The 18,976-nt window shown below is 37.9% G+C and overlaps 1 long non-coding RNA gene across 2 annotated transcripts; it reads left to right on the forward strand.

The window, feature by feature from the left end:
- The first annotated feature begins 11,821 nt into the window (after window positions 1–11,821).
- LOC144994891 (uncharacterized) lies at window positions 11,822–16,834 on the forward strand. Of its 2 annotated transcripts, none has more exons than XR_013658573.1 (6): window positions 11,822–11,949; window positions 12,954–13,036; window positions 13,324–13,417; window positions 14,050–14,161; window positions 15,706–15,969; window positions 16,398–16,834. It is a non-coding gene; the product is annotated as an uncharacterized LOC144994891 (long non-coding RNA). The 2 variants fall into 2 exon arrangements; XR_013658574.1 differs by having other exon boundaries at window positions 13,341–13,417.
- The last annotated feature ends 2,142 nt before the right edge of the window (window positions 16,835–18,976 follow it).

The raw sequence follows: 18,976 nt of genomic DNA on the forward strand, positions 1-18,976 counted from the left end.
TGTGAATCAGAAGATGAAGATGATAGTTTTGATTTAACTTTAAGGATACAAAGATGATTTAAGCAAAACAAGAAAACTATTTGGAGATTTGATTTGATTTAATGAAGGGTTAATTTCAAGAAAACATAAAACAACAAAATCACACAGACATATCAAGTTCATTACAGAAGTAATTAAAAGCATTAATTTAAAAAAAAACAGGAAAAAATTACTTTAATGTGAAAAGAAAATAACTGTGTCTCAAAATCAGAAAAGGTAACTTTAATGTTAAAGGGCGGGAAAGTGATCTCCCAGGAAAAATCACAAGTATTATAATAGACCTGTCACAGGGTATTGACAGAATTAATGCCTCACACATTAACATCTTAAAACATGCACATAATAAACAGGAACAAACCCAAAACAGAAATGATTTTAGGTGTCACAGTATCTAAACTGCACTATTTCACCTCTATTTAAAGCAGCATACATGCAAAAGACCTTCAAGCAAAATGTGACAGAGAGCTCCAAGAAATAAACATTTAAACCTTTAATCAAGCAAAACATGGGTTTACTGAGTGATTTCTATCGAGGAATGTTGAGATGTTCTTTTGCGTTCAAACAGGAACCGCCTGTTGTTTGAGGAACAAACCACAAGGTGGCAGAAAAGCCATTAGAAACAGTTTTTGTTTTCAACTTTGCAACCATCCTTCTACCAAACAAAAAGAAAGAATTCTGGTGAACTTTCATCTTCTGCCTTGCAAATATGTTTTATTCCTAGACAAAGATTGCTGAAAAGAAAACTTTCAATTTTGGTTGAACTGGAAATGTACATGAAATTGTTAAAATATCTCGAAGCACAAATGGAAAATAGAGACAGTATATCAACAGATGTGACCTCAGATTTATGGGAAAAATATATTTATATATGTGCATATTAAACTTTGTAAATAGTTTATCTCTTAAGCATGTTATATTGATATTGTTTTGCTTTTCTTGAATCTTAGTTTTATTTAAATTTATTTTTTTCTTTTATATCCATTAAAACCCATTTAAAAACAGGATGTTCATGGTTGCATTGAACAAAGACATAAAGGTAGCTGGTCTTAGAGTGGAGGATCCAGAAGACGGGTTAGATGGAGGAAGCGAATTCGCTGTGGCAACCCCTGAAGGGAAAAGCCGAAGAAAAGAAAAGAACAAGAAGATAAACCCTAAAAAAGTTTCACATCACTAAGTTTGTGATTATTTTGTTTCTCCATTATCTGTTGCTTTGTATTTGTCACTGCGAAAGCCAATTGTTTTTTTTTATTATTCATTGCGCATAAGGCTAAGTTCTGTCATTCTCAATTGTTCAATAAAAAACCTTTACTGCAGCTCTTTTTTTTCCTCAGGTGCTGATTCAAGAGTGAGCGCATACATATGCTCTAAAGGAAGAACAGATTGCACAGCTCCTTATGACTTAATTCATATGAAATAATGTTCAGAATAGAAAAGCTTCCATAGTTTTGGAGGTTTGTAGAAATTTCCCCTTTGGATCAGAACTAAAAAAATGAGTAAAGAAAGTAAAAGCTTTCATCTTAGAGGATTTAATCGTTGCTTTAAGCTCAATGAGCTGTTCTTTTTGCATCAGACTAAACTTAAATTTGGGTCAGTTTCTATGGTTTACCTGGCAGACATTGTGCAGCATTATTATAAATGTTTTTAATTTATTCAACATGTATGAGCTTTATGAAGTACTGAAAAAACTACTTTTCATGAAAACTTGCATCAAACAACAGAAAAACAAAGTGGAGAGGACAATTTTGGACAAAATGTTTCTTCATTTTCAAGTTTCTCCCTCAAGGTGTATCATAGTTATGATATAGTTATGTGTCCCCTGCAAAACAAAAGAAAATGGCTTTTTTATTTCAAGAGACGTCAAATGTAGGTATGATTTGAAAACTCTTGAACAAATGTAAAATGTGGGGCCAAAGTGATCTTTTTTTTTTTGTTAAAATGCTTTAGGTGGGTGCTTTGTTTGAAATCTAAAGTTGTTTTGATGAATGTGCACTTTGGTTTGGACTTTTAGGAATTTTGTAATGTTGTTTTCTTTTAGTTTTATGTTGGGTCGTCTGCTTTGTCACCTTTATTTTGGTTCTGTATGGGTTTTTGTCATGTTTAAGTTTATGAAGCCTTTTAGCTTTTGCCACCAAGCCTGGTCTCCTGCATATTGAGTCCTACCATTTGACAATTGGATCATTGATCCCATATTCAGTTAACTGTTAAAAAATCTGTTGTGATTGTAGTCTCTGCTGTCAATTATTTTACTGACACCAACCTGAGTGTATCAAACTCAGATTATGTCGAATAAATGTGTTGCGATCTCTGGGCAACAAGACACTTGGTTTAATATCAACACTTAAGAACCTGGCTTGTTTTTTTGTCTTAACGCCACCTTCAGGATATTTATTTCTGTGTCATGTGCGTCACAGCTTTACACGTAGGTGGTTTGTTTCTCTGAAAGCAGACTGAAGTTAATTACGTCGCATCCTTTGACACCGATCCTGACTAAAACCAACTCCTCTTGAGTTCTGTTCACGCCTCCGCTGCGAACCACCACTGACTCTTCATCACCTCATGTGTCCCGGAGCTGATGTGTCACGTTATTATCAACCCATTAATTAAAAAAGGTTTTGAATTGAGCAAATCGCTAAACTGACAGGGTTACCATGGAAACAGATTATTTTAGAATATAAAGAACAGCAGCAGTAGGTGGCAACAACCTTGGTGTGTGGTGCCCTCAAATGTATCTGTTATCGATAGTCAGACTAAATGGTAAAGCCTTTTTAAAGTCAAATGTCAATGAAAGGCATAAATCTGATGCGTACCTTTTTGCATAAATGCTGAAACTTGGTGTCTGAAATATTTTTTGTGCAACTTGTATATAGATGTTAAATACCAACTTTAAACCTGTGGACAGGAAGTAAAAAAAGGCTCAAGCAAGAACTGTTGTTTCTATTTTGACAATTGCACAAAGAAAACTATTGTATATATTCATCAAACATCATCCAAAAGTGATCCTTTTGGAGTCTCCAAACAAATTAGTTTAGATTAAAACTGGGAGATGTTGGGGGATGTCCATATGCTAACAGAAACAAAACTGCCTTCTCATTGGTCAATACAGAAACATGGGGCTAACTTGAGGACTTATTCAAAACTTCTCTAGTAAATCAGAGCTTGATGTTGGTTCCATAATGTGTCAAGGTTTTTTTGAGCAAACGGTGTCTAAACTATCAAAGCCCTGCCTTTTCTGCACTATAAGGTACACCTACATTTTTTTCAAAAACGCCAGAATTAATGCTGGTTGTGTTTACTGATGTCAAAGCGATTTAGAGAGCTACTCTGTCAAAATGTCAGTCTGTTTTTGTGTGTTTCCAAACAATGTCAATGTTATTGTGAATACGCTAACGTGTTTTTTTTAAAGTGTTACTAACAAGGTTTGGAATTAGCGTAGTCATGGTAACACTTGTTTTAGCTAAATCAGTCTGTGCTTTTTCATGTATTTGCAAACGAGTTAACGGTGTTGTAAATTCGCTTATGCAGCTAATGTGTAGCTGTGTGGGAGTGTGCTTTTTTATGTGTTACTAACAAGGTTAGGAGTCACAATAATGATTCTTTTAGCGGTATCAGTCTGTTTTTTACGAATTCCTCCACAAGGGGGCCCAAGTCAGGGTCTCTCTGTGCCAGTCCCAAGCCTGGATAAATAGAGGAAGGGCATCCGACCTAAAATCTTTGCCAAATCAAATACGCGAATCAGACCTATGAAGCTGAATCACTGCAGCGAAACCGAAAGGAGAAGAAAAAGAAGTAGACTGTTTTTTTACGAGTTAACAAAAAGGTTGGGAGTTACAGGTGTTGTGAATAAACATGTATGTCACAAACATGTTGTAGAGTTATTGTGAACAAAGTTAACAAAGCCTCACTGACTGACAGACTTATCTCTGCTCTTGACTCGTTTAATGCGCCTTATAGTATGTTGCGTTTTACTAGAGTTCAAAAGTAGACCATTCATTGAAAGTGCGGCTTATAGTGCAGAAAATACAGTAGTTGGTAAACAGGAGTCTATTGGCCTTGGTTTATTTTTGATTTTAAAAGATGTTTTACCTTTTCTCTGAGAGGCTTTCTCAACTCTTAAGATAAACCAAGTCCAGTCGACTGCTTCTGCCAACCTTGATGGTATCTACCTGGATGAATGAAAATTCACACAGATAGTAGCAGAACATTTAGCTTATTAAAGGGCAGGTCCATGTGAATATAATACTAAAGGTGGGAGTTTGAATAAGTGGGCAAAAAATACAAAGATTATTGGAGAGTGTGAAGGTGTTAAAGTGGCTTGAATTTCTTTTTTAATGGTCTATAGGCTTTACAGCGAAAACAAACCACAATCATTATAGCAAAACCAGATTTAGGAATTGAAGAATCCATAAAGACACAGTTTTTTTTAATAAGTTTTGTCTTATAAAATTAGCCACATATGGAAAATAATACAACTATATCTCTCCGAAGCATGATTCACTTCCCATGTGGAGGCTTGCTTTTTACTGTAGCAGGCACTGTACATAACAACTGTGCCATTCTTCCAGAGCTTCAAAGAGTGACAGTGTCTCATCAGAGTGTTGCAAAGAGTCAACATTTCCACACTATTGTGAGAAACAGGAAAATGGCCAAGGTTCTTGCTGGGAATCTGGCAAACAGAGGCCTGATAGATTGTCTGTTCAGCAGGACAACGTTGGCTCTCAGACACCTACGTGTGTTTGTCTGAATACACACTTTCTGAAACGTGTCCAGCTTGCACCAAACCCACGGAAAACTGTATTCACTGTCTGCTGTTGCTGTGGGAAACAGCTGATTTGGTCTGGGAAGGTAAACATCAGGATGATGGGAAAAACAAATGTGAGGATCAAATGTTATCAAAGTTGGATTGTACTTGAACTCCAGTGCTCTAGAACACAGCTGGAACACAAAGGTCCTTACAAAAAAAAAGTTCTGTACTTTGCTGCAGTGGTCATGTCTCCATTGACACATTATTGCATACATTTTCCATCTTAGCATTGGGTCTAGGTTTTTTTGGTGTGACAACCATTTTGTTTGATTTTCAAAGTCCTTCTGCATTGGCGTTTTGCATGTTTGTGCATTACTGTCTGCCACTGCAATGCTTATAGTTATAGGAGTGGATTCGAGGTTAAGAAGTTCTACCTAAAAAAAACTTGTTTTTAAGTTATGAGGAAGTTTTGCAGTCTCAATGTTAATGCCACTTTAGACAGAAACCAGGGTGGCTGTGGATCCTTAAAAGGTCTCAAAGCCCTCAAAAAGCATTCAATTGCTTTAAATTCTGGTGAGTGGGTCTTACCTTTTTTATCGTCAACGTGATGTGACATCTGGTGACTAAAAAACATTTCTAGGATACATTTCGTTGTGAGGTCATGAATCGTTCAACCTCAGATAGCTAACGTAGCTCATGCTCATAGGTGCGGGAAAATGGAAAAGTATAAAATTCATGGAGAAAATACTTGAAAATAGGGATTACTCGTGTTAAAGCCAGTCTTGATTAAGCGAACTGCATGATTTGCTGAAAGACATTTAAACTTGGCACAATGTTTGAATCGCATGTGTTGAGCAAGGAACAGCTGGCTCTGGCTGTTTGGTTCATTTTCTTTGTAAATACAGTTTTGAATTGTTCTTATAAAGGTCTTAAAAATCCTCAAATTTAACGTCTGTATACCTGTAGACATCCTGAGAAACTGGCAGACATGTTTAACTCCATTTGCATGACGCTAGTGCAAAAGTACTGATTTTAGCTATGTAAATTAGGGAAATTTTAAAAATAATTCTTGTTTAATTTTTGTTCCTGCTTTCCCATTGTGCAAAAATTGCATCAGGTTTGTGTTTGACCACATCTGCGTTTTACTAGCTGTTGAAGGCCACGGTTTGCTGTTTATAAGTCTCGGGTTGTGTACTTGTCTCTTTTTTGCTTTTGTTTTGCACCATTTAAGTTCAGGTTTTGCATTTTGTCAATTCATGTTTTAGTTTGCATTCTGAACTGAGTTCATTAAAAATCAAATGGGAACCCTTTCTAGTGCCTGTCCAAGTAAGGGTGAATGCAGGTGGTTGGGTCAGGAAGACCATCCGCTATCACAACTGAAGCTGAATAACTTGGGAATTGTAAAATAATTCCCTGAAATGATAAGACGGAGGGAAAAACGAGCAGTAATTGGAAGTGACACACCTTGGCAAACCACAAATAATTACAAATTACAAAGATGAAAAACATCTCCCATAAGCTATTGCAGGAAATCTGAATTTCCTTACTATCTATAAGGTCAACTGCACCACTGGGATCCAAGCGGCATCACTAACCTTCATGTATGAGGCTGGTTGAAAAATGAAAGTGAATGAAACTAGATCTGTTAACCAGAAAACCACCAGGTGGGTTAAAAACAAGCAAGCCAAACCCAATTCGCTGTAAAATGTGAATTTAGCCTTTATTTATAACATCTTTTCGTGTCCATGTGTTTGGATATATGTGTGTAACAGATGCCCTGCAGGTAATTTTGATAACTTTTAATAGCATTTTCTTTGTGTCTACAACAAAATGTTGGGTGTAGTCGTTTGATTTACTTGTGATGATCAAATCTTCCTGTTCACAGACTGGGAGTGTCCAAAATGACTGTGAGACCTCGCTCCACCTATAGTGCTGGGAAAGGTCAGGTTTCGGTGATGTCATAAATTCCTGAGATGACATCAGCAGAGAAGCTGAAAAACTGGCTTTCAAATCCATCCAATACAATCCCTTATTTATTATGTCAACATCCCAGTATTTTAGTGTGTTCATAACTTCTGTATTACTTCTGGTTCCTTATAATCCCTGAAGAGGTAATACATCTCAAGACATGTTACATTTAGATGAGTGACAATATGGCTTAGTGACGATCACTGACGAGATAGTTCATTTTTGATCAAGTAAAAAAAGATAGTTTATGCAGAGCAGCAGGAATTTCTTGATTTACCTTAACTTTCTTTATATTTGTCTTCCATTATGAGAAGAGGCTACAAGATGTTAAAAAGGCTTCAAGAACATGCTGAAAACACCAAAAATACAACTTTCATCGGAGTGAATCCTAGAAAAAGATTTATTTTTGGTAAGTTTTCATAAACCTCATGGCATTCTTTCTTTGAAGTGATAAAGTCCACTTGGATAAGTGTTGAAACGTTTCAAGAAAGAAGACTTTAAGTTACGGTGCATCCGCCATGACTCAACTGCAAGTCTTCTGAACAAATGAAAATCAGTTAAATCAGTCAAAAAGAATCACTTGGATAATCGGCGAAAAGTTTTCAGGAAGAATTTCAGTCCAGTTGCTGTTACTCAACTTCAAGACATGTTGAGTACAGGGATTGTACTGAAACTCTTCGGTGTAATCTGATTGTGTAAACCATTGAGACAATCTGGTTTAATAAAATAATGATTTGACAGAGTCGAAAAACCTTTTTGGACTGTACGGAATTATTACAATCATGTATAATAAAGCTGGGTTAGATGTTTTTTTGCCTTTTGTGTTGCACCTTTGAACAGTCTTGGTTGTGATTTGATACTGAGTGTCAGAAGCCTTTGCTGTGCTAATGTAACCTTTAGGAAAATGGATTCCCTGAGGGAAAATCCACCCAGGAAATCTAGGATTCCCCCTTACCCCCTCCACAGCAATCACATTTGAAAGACAGTTCCACAAGATGGTTTGAACAAGCCAACCTTAGACGTACCTTAAACTTTCCAATTTGACAAACCTGTGGTTATGGTCATGTGTGCTCATGCAATATCGAGGACAACACCTGTGTGACTAGGTGATCATGAACCCAGAATGTCTCACTTCTTCACTGTCTGCCTTATTTCCATTCCACTTCCATGTGTCTGGAGGAGGAGGAGGAGGGGTGATCAAACTGAAGAGGAGCAGTGAAGTGAAGATGAAGATGTGTTAAAATAATACAAAAAAAATAGCCAGCGGCATGGTGACTGTCTGTTTTACACAACCGTCTCTCCCAGAGGGAGAGCTAATGATCACATGCAGGACTGTCTGCTTCTGTGTGACTGTGCACACCTACATCTTTCAGCCCTGCAGGCACAGACATTTGCTATCTTTAGAACTATTGCACCGTGTTCACCGGAGACTCGGTTCAAACTCCAATTACAATGGCTTCCCGGAGCAATCATCTCTTTTGTCAGATTCTTTGAAGTTTTTGGTTTTTTTGGTACACTTTCAATAAAAACACCTGGATTGTCATCTTAATGGAAATACAGTCTAAACATAGACCAATAGATGGATTGTAAAGTCCTGCTTTCAGCCAGCTGGGTCACATAACTTTCTTTCTTTTTTCCCTGCTTCCTGAAATCATGTCTCATCAGTCTCACCTGTTCATCTCCACACCTACGCCTCTTCGTCTGCTCTCTGCGGTGCCAGTTTGTTCTGGTGTCTTCATCAGACTTGCTGTTATTGTGATTGGATACCAGGATTTCATTACCGTTTAGCCACAGATTGGAATTTCTTTTTTATTGGATATGTTTTGTTATATTGAGTTTGTGGATTTCTTTTTGAATTAATGGTGCTGCTTATAACTGAAGGGAGTTAAGAGGATTCTATTTTCCTTGGAACTTTACCTGTTTGTGGATTAATTTCTTTGGCTGCCTGCGAACCCTCCCACTCCCCCTGAGGACAGCTTCTGAGGCATCTCCATCCCACTAAGACTCTCCTGTCTGCTCTCGCAGTAAGCAGAACTCCATATTTTTAGACATGTCATTTCAACTCTGAAGCATTAATTCTGTCTTATGCTTTTAGGCACTGAGCTGACAGCAGAGTTTTTGGTGGTTATTGGACTTCCTCTTCCCTCTTACTTTTGGAAACTTGATCCAATTATTGTTTACGTTTCCTCCTGTGTTTGGATTGTTTTGGGTTGTCCTCATCATCACATAAAATACATTTACCACCTTAACCATTGCCTCAATTACCCATCAGAACTGTCAGTTTCTGAAGCCTTTAATCACATGATCAATTTGCAAGCGATTGGCACATCTGTGAATTAAAGGGGACGCCATCCATACATCACTGCCAAATCCAAGTCACTGATAGGGCAAGGTTTGACCTGTTTTGAGTGTGTGTTCAATGGCCATGCATTTTGATCATAGCTATGCTTGACCACAAAATCCTAAAATGTGCTTTTGCATCTACTTTTCATTGGAAGTTGCCACTTAAATGAAAATTAAAATTAAAAATTACGTTGCTATCACACAAGCACAATTTGGCAACAATTAAGGGCCAGATGTACCATTGGATCTGTATAAATGCTAGTTGCTCCATTCTGAAATCGGCACACAGAGGTCATTTGAGGAATTGCAATATTTGGATCTTCTGGTTTGGATTCCATTTTAGGAATGGGATGTGGGGGGTTTAGTCACACAGACACTGTAGGGTGTGAGGTGGTTAAGAAGCAACACTGAAGCTAGAGTGGATATGATTGAGTGAACAAGACTTCTTCTGTGTTGTATGAAACAAAAGTGACATATTTTTGGGTGCTGCAGTGCTGTGGATTCAACACTAACCAGTCAATGAAGAAACTATGTCTTCATTTAGAATAAAATTATGAAATTGGTAAATGGGGTATACCTTTTAAGCAGTTTACTACCTTCTTAGAAGGCCCAAAGTGCCTTATAGTCACAGTCCCATTCACCCATCCACACTCACATTCACCGCTGCCGAACACTGGCGCCAACCTATAACCACCAGAAGGAAAATGAAATAAAGGAGGTAAATAGATATTGGAAAATACCATTAGGATTGAGACATAGTAGTTTATGCATCACATTTGACAACACACATGTGACTGCAGCAAAAGATTATCAAGCCATCACTACAGTCCAATGTGTGGAAACACTTTGAATTTTGCAAAAACGTGATTGAATTTGTGAATGGATGTGCCATTCATTTGTATTTACTTGTTTGTTTAATTTAAAATTGATTATCTCGCAAGAAATACAAGGAATCTGGAAATCTTTACCTGCACTGTTCTGTACCAGTTATTTATCACACTGGTTGAATTTTTGGTTAAAGGTCGATTTTTAAAACAGAGGTAAAATATATAATTTAAGATGCACGAAATAAACATGTTTCTATATAGAACTCAGAGATATGAGTTAAAAACAGTATGAACATTAGCAAAATGGTTATTTATTTTTGTATTTCTCTATTTTTAAATCAGTACTTCATAGTTTTACCGTAAATAAATATTTGCTGTTTGAACAAAGCATTTCTGCGGATTTCGCTTCTCTGCTGTTTTTTCCTTTTTTTCTTTTTTTACAGACGAAAGAGAAACCCAAGACAGAACCCCCCCACCACCACCACCACCACCTCCCCATCATTCCTCCTTATTCCCCCTCCTCCATGCCCCTTCCTCCCCCCACCGCCCAAATGTCATTTCTCCACCATCCATTAGGTTCACCAAATAGATGCCTGGAGGATGAGACGGAGAGAGCTTCACTCTGTTAAAGAGATTTTCTGAGATTGAGAGGACAGGAAGGTAGGAGTGAATAGGGGAGAAATATTAAAGAAAGAAGTGCCGGAGAAAGAAATTGCATTAGAATAGTGAAGCTAGAAAAAAGAAAAGGAAAACGGAAGAATGGAGATGGATGACATTCATGGATGAATAAAAGGCTGAAAATACTGTGACCTACTTTTGTATTGTCTGTCGTTACCTTCCTTTAGGCCATCTCCCTGTCACTGATCTGTGGTCAACTTACTGTAAAGTGCTCCATTTGAGGGAGACCTCTTTCTTAAGAATTTCCGCTCTTTGGCTACAGAAGAAAAGACAAAAAACACACAAACAGGTTTATTTAAGGACGCCAATCCTCATCATCGACTCACATTTATTTCAAAAAAGTGAAAAATTATGCTCATGAGGGAGTTTAGCAGCTGACTGTAGTGTATTTAGTGGGATAAATTAGTCATATTTTACCGAATTAAATAGTCAGACCACACAAAGAAAACAGAGCACACTGGAATTGGGTTTTATGTTTTCTCAAGCAAATATGATAAATATTAGAACCCATAGGCTTCTTTAAAAAAAAAACATACTAACTAGTAAGACTTAAAGCAACACATTTAAGTTTGAGCTTGAGTAGCAACATTTTTAAGATACTTTGTCTGTTTAAAGCAGTCCAAAATACCAAAATTCAAAGATGCCAAATAAATATTGGCCTCAAAAAGTGCTTACAGTTGCAGAGAAAATATAAACCAAAAGGATTTGCATATTAAAAGTATGGAGTTAATTCAGTCTCAATAATCAGAAATGCACACAACCGGTTTTACAAATGCACACGCTCCGATTCACAAATGTCATTTTATGCAAACGTGAAAAATAAATTCGGAAATACACACCCTGTGTTTCACAAACACACAGATTGTGTTTCACACATGCACACTAAATGTTTTACAAATGCACAATAAGTGTTTCTCACAAATGTGCACACTGTTTTTCACAAAAACATTTTAGAAATTCACAATAAATGTATCAGAAATACACAGTAAGTGCTTCACAAACATGATTTTTAGGTACACATGTGGTGTGAACTCACAGATCATTCGAACTGCAGACTGTGCATTCAAAATCCCGTTCTCGTTTGTGAATCTCCCCGTGTGTGTGAGAGATTTTTCTACGGTGAATATTGAGACTCATCTGACGGAGCGGGTCGACTAATCTCACCATTGGCTAGTGAATCTGTCAATCAAACTCATCGGGAAAGCAGGCGGGTTCGCTTTTAGCCAATCGAATGGCCCCTTACACTCCTCACTTTCAAAGTGACGAGGGAGGGAGCTGTTCAGCACAGCAGTTGGGAGGACGCGGGCGGCAAACATGGCGGAGAGGTCTTCTGAACGGGATCAGTCTCAGCCCGTAAGTAATGCATTTATTTGATCATTCCCTCGTTGTACGTCCTGTAATGTTATTGAATACTAAGTTGAAGCGTTCTCCTTTGCCAAGTGACATGTGTGAATGCTTTATGAACACTGCAGCCGAGTCGTTTGCAGAGTACCCCCACCGCAAATTAGCTTAGCTTTGTTTTGCTTAGCCTGTGCAAGTTGTGTCTGCCTGTGAGTGTGAGTGAAGTTCAAGCCGGTGTCGGTTCAAGCTAGCGTCTATAGCCAATGATCTGTAGGTTCTTAACATGATTCAGATAGAACTAAGGGGAAAAGCATGCCGGATTTACAGCAGCAAAGAAAGTTTAATAAAAAGTATTGATTTGGAGACGGCGATTTGTTTAAACACTGATGCTATGCTATGCTAACTAGCTAGTGGTTCAATGTGCTGCCTTTATGTAAACGCGATCCGCCGGGTTAAAGTTAGACACAGCATTTTCACAACCCAGACTTTAAGACGGGGTGGACTGTGCAACAAAGTTAATTCATATGACATTCATGAAAACGGCATTTTTTAAATATAACATATATGAATCCACTGTTGAATGAAAGAAGCATCATTAAGTTTCTAACGTTAGAACCCGTATTCATTGTGATGACCAGCCCTGTGAGATTGTGTCAGAGTGACAGCCACTAAATTCCCCGTATCTTTACTTCCAATGACATAATGACAAGAATCCCAAACATTATGTTTTTAGGCTGTTTTGTAGTCGATAAGTAGTCACAGAAAGGGTGGATGGGAGAAATCAGCTGTCAACAGTGATTAGAGTAGAAGTTACTGTAAGTATTACACACAGGCTTCCTGTGATCAGTGTCTTGTCTCTGATTTTTTTTAAAGGTGTTCTTTACTACAAGCTCAAGTAATCATAGCAAGAGTGTTTTAAAAAAATTCCCCTTTCATATATTTGAAAATTATGTAATTTAAGATCAGACAGCTAAATTATCTAATCCATGTTTGTTGTGTTTTTATTTATTCTCTAGGAATTACTGAAGCGTGACAGCGTGACAATCTTTTGTTCCTCGTGCCATCAGGCAATACAACTCTCTGGCAGGGCATCTTACAAGTAATTTCTTTTAATTTTACACACTGATTTTCCAATTATTTACCTTTTTTTTATCAATCTTTTTATTTTGTGATATTTCTATTTGTAATGCATGTGTGTTTATGTGTTTTTTTAAGATGGCCATTTAAAAAAATTTTCCTCAGGGATTATTAAATACCTTTCTATTCTATTCTATTTCATATTTTATCATCCTATTGTATTACTGTTTTACCTGTCAATTGGGAATTTAGCATTCTTGCCCCTGTAAATATCTGTCAGTTGAAAGTATTTGTACTTGTATTCCATAGATCTTGTACCTGAGAAGATGGCAGACAACAACTGTGCAGACACCCACTTGGCCTTCTTCAGTGACGCTGTGAACGTTTATGGCTTTCCTCTGAGGTATTCATGTTATTCATAAAGAAATATTTTATTCACATATCAGGCAGGATAAGTACTTGGTTATTTGTACAAAAATAAAATTACTTTTTTTAGACTCCTCTCCATAAACAAAGGCAACTCTAAAACTTTCCCCTCATGAATAACATTTTACCCCCCCTTAACAGTCTCTCTCACCTCATTTTTTTCCCCAGTGATACATGTAACCCACTCCTGCAATTTATCTAACCTAGAAATTCTACTTATTGGCATCAGATGGTAAATGGTAAATGGCGTATACTTATATAGCGCCTTTCTTCCTACAAGGACAAAGCACTTTACAGTCACAGACCCATTCACCCAGTCACACACACATTCACACACACAGTCACACACTGGTGGTTGCTCCGCTGCCAAACACAGGTGCCCGCCTACCACCAGAGGCAAAGTGGGGTTCAGTGTCTTGCCCAAGGACACTTCGACTCATGGGCGTGCAAGGCGGGAATCGAACCTGCAACCTTACGATCATGGGACGACCGCCCTACCGCTGCACCACGCTGCATACATAAGAACATTACATTTTAAACTGATGTGTACCGTATTGCCGATGCATTTGTAATTATGTGTTTGAGACATGATTTTCATGTTATTGTCAGGGTGAGAGGAGATCACGGAGGAGAAAATGTGGGCATAGCCGAGTTAATGCTCACAGTACGTACAACTGACACAAACGGCTTCATTGTGGGAAAAGTGTACACACAATCAACGGTGAGTTGAACCTAGTTTTAGAAGCTTTAATATATACACAGGGCTCCAGACTGCGTCCATTTGGTCGCATTTTGCGACCAAAATTTGAGAGTGTGCAACTGAATTTTACACCCAGTCGCACATGTGCTACCAGTAAATTTGCCTCCTCCACCCTCCGTATTTTTTATACATTAAACATGAAAGGAGCACGTCAATGATCGATGAAATGAGAGATGAAATCATCAATGAGACGCGAGCGCACACGCACGCAGGCAGACACACACACTCGCGCGGATACTCATGAGACTGGAGCACACGCGAGCACACACTCGCGTTTCATTGAGTGATGCCTGAGGCGGCCAATGCGTGTGAGAAGAATAGGGAAAGTCACTGCAAGTGGCTAAAATATGTGGAGGGGCGGGGCCTAGAGACAATCGAGCGCGCGTAAACATCTGTGGGAAGGAAACGGAGACAAATATCATCACAACCTGATATGTGCGTCTGAGCTATGGGTAAGCGAACTATTGATTCGTTCTTCTGACCTGCAGCTAGTGTACCAGTGACAGTGTACAGCAGGGGTCTCAAACTCGAATGAAATCGAAGCTGCAGCGAGACTGAAAGAGACCAGGAATTAGGAGTTGTCCTTAACATTCAATTTCGTTTTAATATGCCTCTCCCCCTAAGTATGAGCTGTGATATTACATGTTTTATAATTATTTTAATGTTTTGTAATGGATGTCGCCTTTTTTTAATCAGTTGGTATTTTAAATTATTTTAATTGATCAGTGAACTACAAAAAACCCATCAGGACGCAGGTCCCATAATGCATTGTTTTGTAGTCTGTAGGGCAGCTTTTAGTCAATTCAATACTAAATTTCCAGCTGCGTTCGCTCTGATTGGTGTCTTGCTCTCACCCCTTTCTTGTGATATTTTTGTTTTGATTGACAGGTGATGTTGGAGCAAAAACAAAAATATACGTCACACACCAGGTGATCTGTGCAGCGTTACGTCCATCTGGGTGATCTCAAACACGCTTATTGTGCATCTTGGCTGAACCTATTTGGTGTCACCAACATGAATTTCCATCCTCTAATATTTACATACATTTAAGTATTGTTTGAAACTGTGAAATTACGAAAGGTTACTACGGTAATCACTTGTTACTAAAAACTTTTTTTTATTCTATATGTATGGTATTTTTTTTTACTATTTTTACTTAGTTGTACTGTCGTGACAGCGATGGTGCTGTCAGTTTACCTTCATGTTGCATCTTCAAAAGTGCAGAATAAAATATGACACTGAATTAGAAACAGCACATTGTAATTTCTGCATCTATTATTAAAGTATTTATTTGTAATACAGTGGAAATTAGTAGATTTGGTTAGAATGTTGATTTACGGTATGCGCCCCTAAATTTTCTGGTTGTGCCCCTAAAATTTTCAGTTAGGGGCCACTATGCTCCTAGTGAAAAAAGTTAGTCTGGAGCCCTGATACATAAAAGTGAATGATGTATTAAAAATAAATCTGACAATATAATATTTCTTTTTGCTTTTTTCCAAATACAGGATTGAGCTCCTCTGGTGTGATGTCTTCATGGGTGTTACTGGTTTATATTACAACATCCTGCTCTCTCCTGAGGACCAAGACTTGCTCAATATCAGTCACATCACGTATTCTGCTGCCATTACATTTTTCTACCACGCATTCAGGCCAGTTTGGATGTCTTTAGTGACGCGTGGGACAGCCATCCAATCAGGACGGAGCAAAGCATGACACCAAATCAGCTGTGGCAGTTGGGCTTGACCCAGAACCCTGTTTCTGATCCCCGGGTAAATGCTTTATTTAATCTCACTGTACTGGACAACTGATTTGTGTGCAGTTTGACTAAAGTGGAAAGTATCAAGACGAGTATCATGAAATCATAATGACTACAGTGAATTTTCATCGAAAATGAATGAAAAGGATTATTGTTGTGTGGTGCAAACAATTTCCCTAAATTGTTTGTTTGTAGGAAGAATAGCACATCTGCAAGTTCAAAATGCATCACAATGCATGGCCTTATGAGCCATCAGATGTACTAATGTCACTACTTTGTTAAGGTTCACTTATTTGCAAATTATAAACAGTTATGGAGATATGAGGTCTGCCTGCAAGCAACAATATAAGTTATTATTAGTCGGTCACTGTTCCTACATAATCTAAAACACAAAAAAAACAGTGCTGTTCATAAACAGTATCTTTTTTTTTTTTTTGTCAGGGTATGCTGGTTCCAGAGATTGAATGGGAGGAGAGTGGATCCATGACTGAACCTCATCCTGGGATCAATGTCCTGGTATGGGACAGTCCTCTTTTGGGTCCACAAATGTTGGAACTGCAAGACGACATCAATCCATTGTGGAATTCAGACCGTTTGGGAGTGGACCTACATCTTTACTGTCCAGTGTGTTTAGAACTTAATTTAGGCGACATAATTACATACAGAAGAAGAGAGACTGAGGGGAGGAAGACAGAGTTCAAATAAATACTGCTGTATTGTTCAAGGGACTTCATTGTATGTAAGGATGTTATGAAAATTAGTTCCAGTTTAAATAAAATTCAAATCAGTAGAGATCCCACATTTGCTTAAATTTTGATGTTTTAATCTGTCCATGTTTTCACTGAATTTTACTCTGCAATAAAGGGTGAATGTTTGCACTTTGTTGTTCTATGACCATCTTTTGTTGTGTAGTATTTAACCAGCTATAAAACCCAGAGAGATGAGGATCTTTTTTGCAAGGGTGACCTGGCCAAGAGGTGTATATGTATATGGTTACAATATAAAATCAATGACATTTGAGTTATTAAAAAAATAAAATTAAGGTCAAGCAAAGTGACTTCGGGCTGAGCAGGGGAGGTGTATTGGGTATCTGTGATTGACAGTGAGATGAACTTGAGGTAATGTAGTCCCACTGCGTGGTACGGAGCAAAGTGATGCCAGTTTCTCCACAAAACCTTCTGTGGAAGTTGCAGATTTTTCTCCTCCACCTTCATATGATCCAAACCGTGTCTGAGTGTTGAAATGACGCTAGCATGAAAGCTAAGAGAATAACGTACAAACAATCCAGAGTGAAACATTCATTTTAAATCTCATGACCAGTACAGAGTTCGATGGATTCAATGTCAACTGCATATAACCACTGTTGCCTTGCTCCCAGGTCCACTGAAAAGTTGAACAAGCCAGTCATTTTTGACAACCGAAGGCAATAAACCGACAAGCCATGCTAAGGCTAACACGCTAACGACCGACTGGTACAGAATCAAATATGGGCGGGGCTTTTGCCACCCGCAGAAAGCGTAGAGAAAGTGTAAGGGGCCATACGATTGGCTAAAAGCGAAACCGCCTGCTTTCCCGATGAGTTTGATTGACAGATTCACTAGCCAATGGTGAGATTAGTCGACCCGCTCCGTCAGATGAGTCTCAATATTCACCGTAGAAAAATCTCTCACACACACGGGGAGATTCACAAACGAGAACGGGATTTTGAATGCACAGTCTGCAGTTCGAATGATCTGTGAGTTCACACCACATGTGTACCTAAAAATCATGTTTGTGAAGCACCTACTGTGTATTTCTGATACATTTATTGTGAATTTCTAAAATGTTTTTTGTGAAACACAGTGTGCACATTTGTGAGAAACACTTATTGTGCATTTGTAAAACATTTAGTGTGCATTTGTGAAACACAATCTGTGTGTTTGTGAAACACAGGGTGTGTATTTCCGAATTTATTTTTCACGTTTGCATAAAATGACATTTGTGAATCGGAGCGTGTGCATTTGTAAAACCGGTTGTGTGCATTTCTGATTATTGAGACTGAATTAACTCCATAATAAAGACGCAGTCCTCAGAAACACCTAAACAAGAGAAGTGGAGTCAATGCGTCACAACTGGAAAATCTTACTGCATAATTTACTTCCTCTTTCCTCTAACTTTGTCTTATACTTCCTCCTGTGTCGTTTTCATATTTTCAGTAAACATCTGCAGAATGGAGTTTTGTTTATTGAATTTATCACTAGCTTTTATCATAATCTTTGCTACGTCTAACATTACTAATGTAAGAATTTTTTCGTTTTATTTTTCTGAAATAATTTCTTTATAGTATAAAGTGAGATATAAAGTGTTTATTCAGAAAAATGACCTAACAAACAGTCAGTCACTGAGTGTCACTTTTGTTTAGATCTATTGTTTCTCAGCTTTTTCCCAGCAGCACTAGAGTTCTTGTAGTGTTCTTGTGTTTGTTCTTCTCTAGACTGCTTCTTGTAATTGTTCCTGCCTTTGCATTCTGAGCGTTTCTTAAACCTTGGAATGTGATTTTTATTTATTTTAATTTTTTTATGGTCTGCCTGTGAAGAAGTTAGTTTGTCCTAAATGCTTCATGATTTCTGGATTAACCTAGTTAATGTCCAACCAGAAATATGTGACTAGACTTAACATCCCAGCGTTCCTTATGGCGTTAAAGATTCAGCGCCTTGTCCACTTGTATTATAGAGGTCAGCAACCTTTAACACTTAAATAGCTAGCCAGGTCAATTTCTTACTGACAGAAGACACAAAAATCTGTCAGTGTTTCAGTTTGACTTATATGTACTGTCCTTCAACTGTTTGTCAATAAATTTAAAAAAATTACCTTACTTTTTAATACTGTACTACTTTTTACTTTACAGTTACTTTTTAAAGTTACAAACTTTTTCGTTTTCCTTAGACAGCCAGAATGGAAGTGTGGCTCCGGAGCCGCAGGTTGCGGACCCCTGCTCTATAGGCATCAGACAGCAAATCCCATATGAGTGTTTTGTGATT

This window comes from Oryzias latipes, chromosome 10 (genome assembly GCF_053564925.1).
Source record: "Oryzias latipes strain Hd-rR chromosome 10, Olatipes_Hd-rR_3.1".
Lineage (NCBI taxonomy): Eukaryota > Metazoa > Chordata > Actinopteri > Beloniformes > Adrianichthyidae > Oryzias > Oryzias latipes.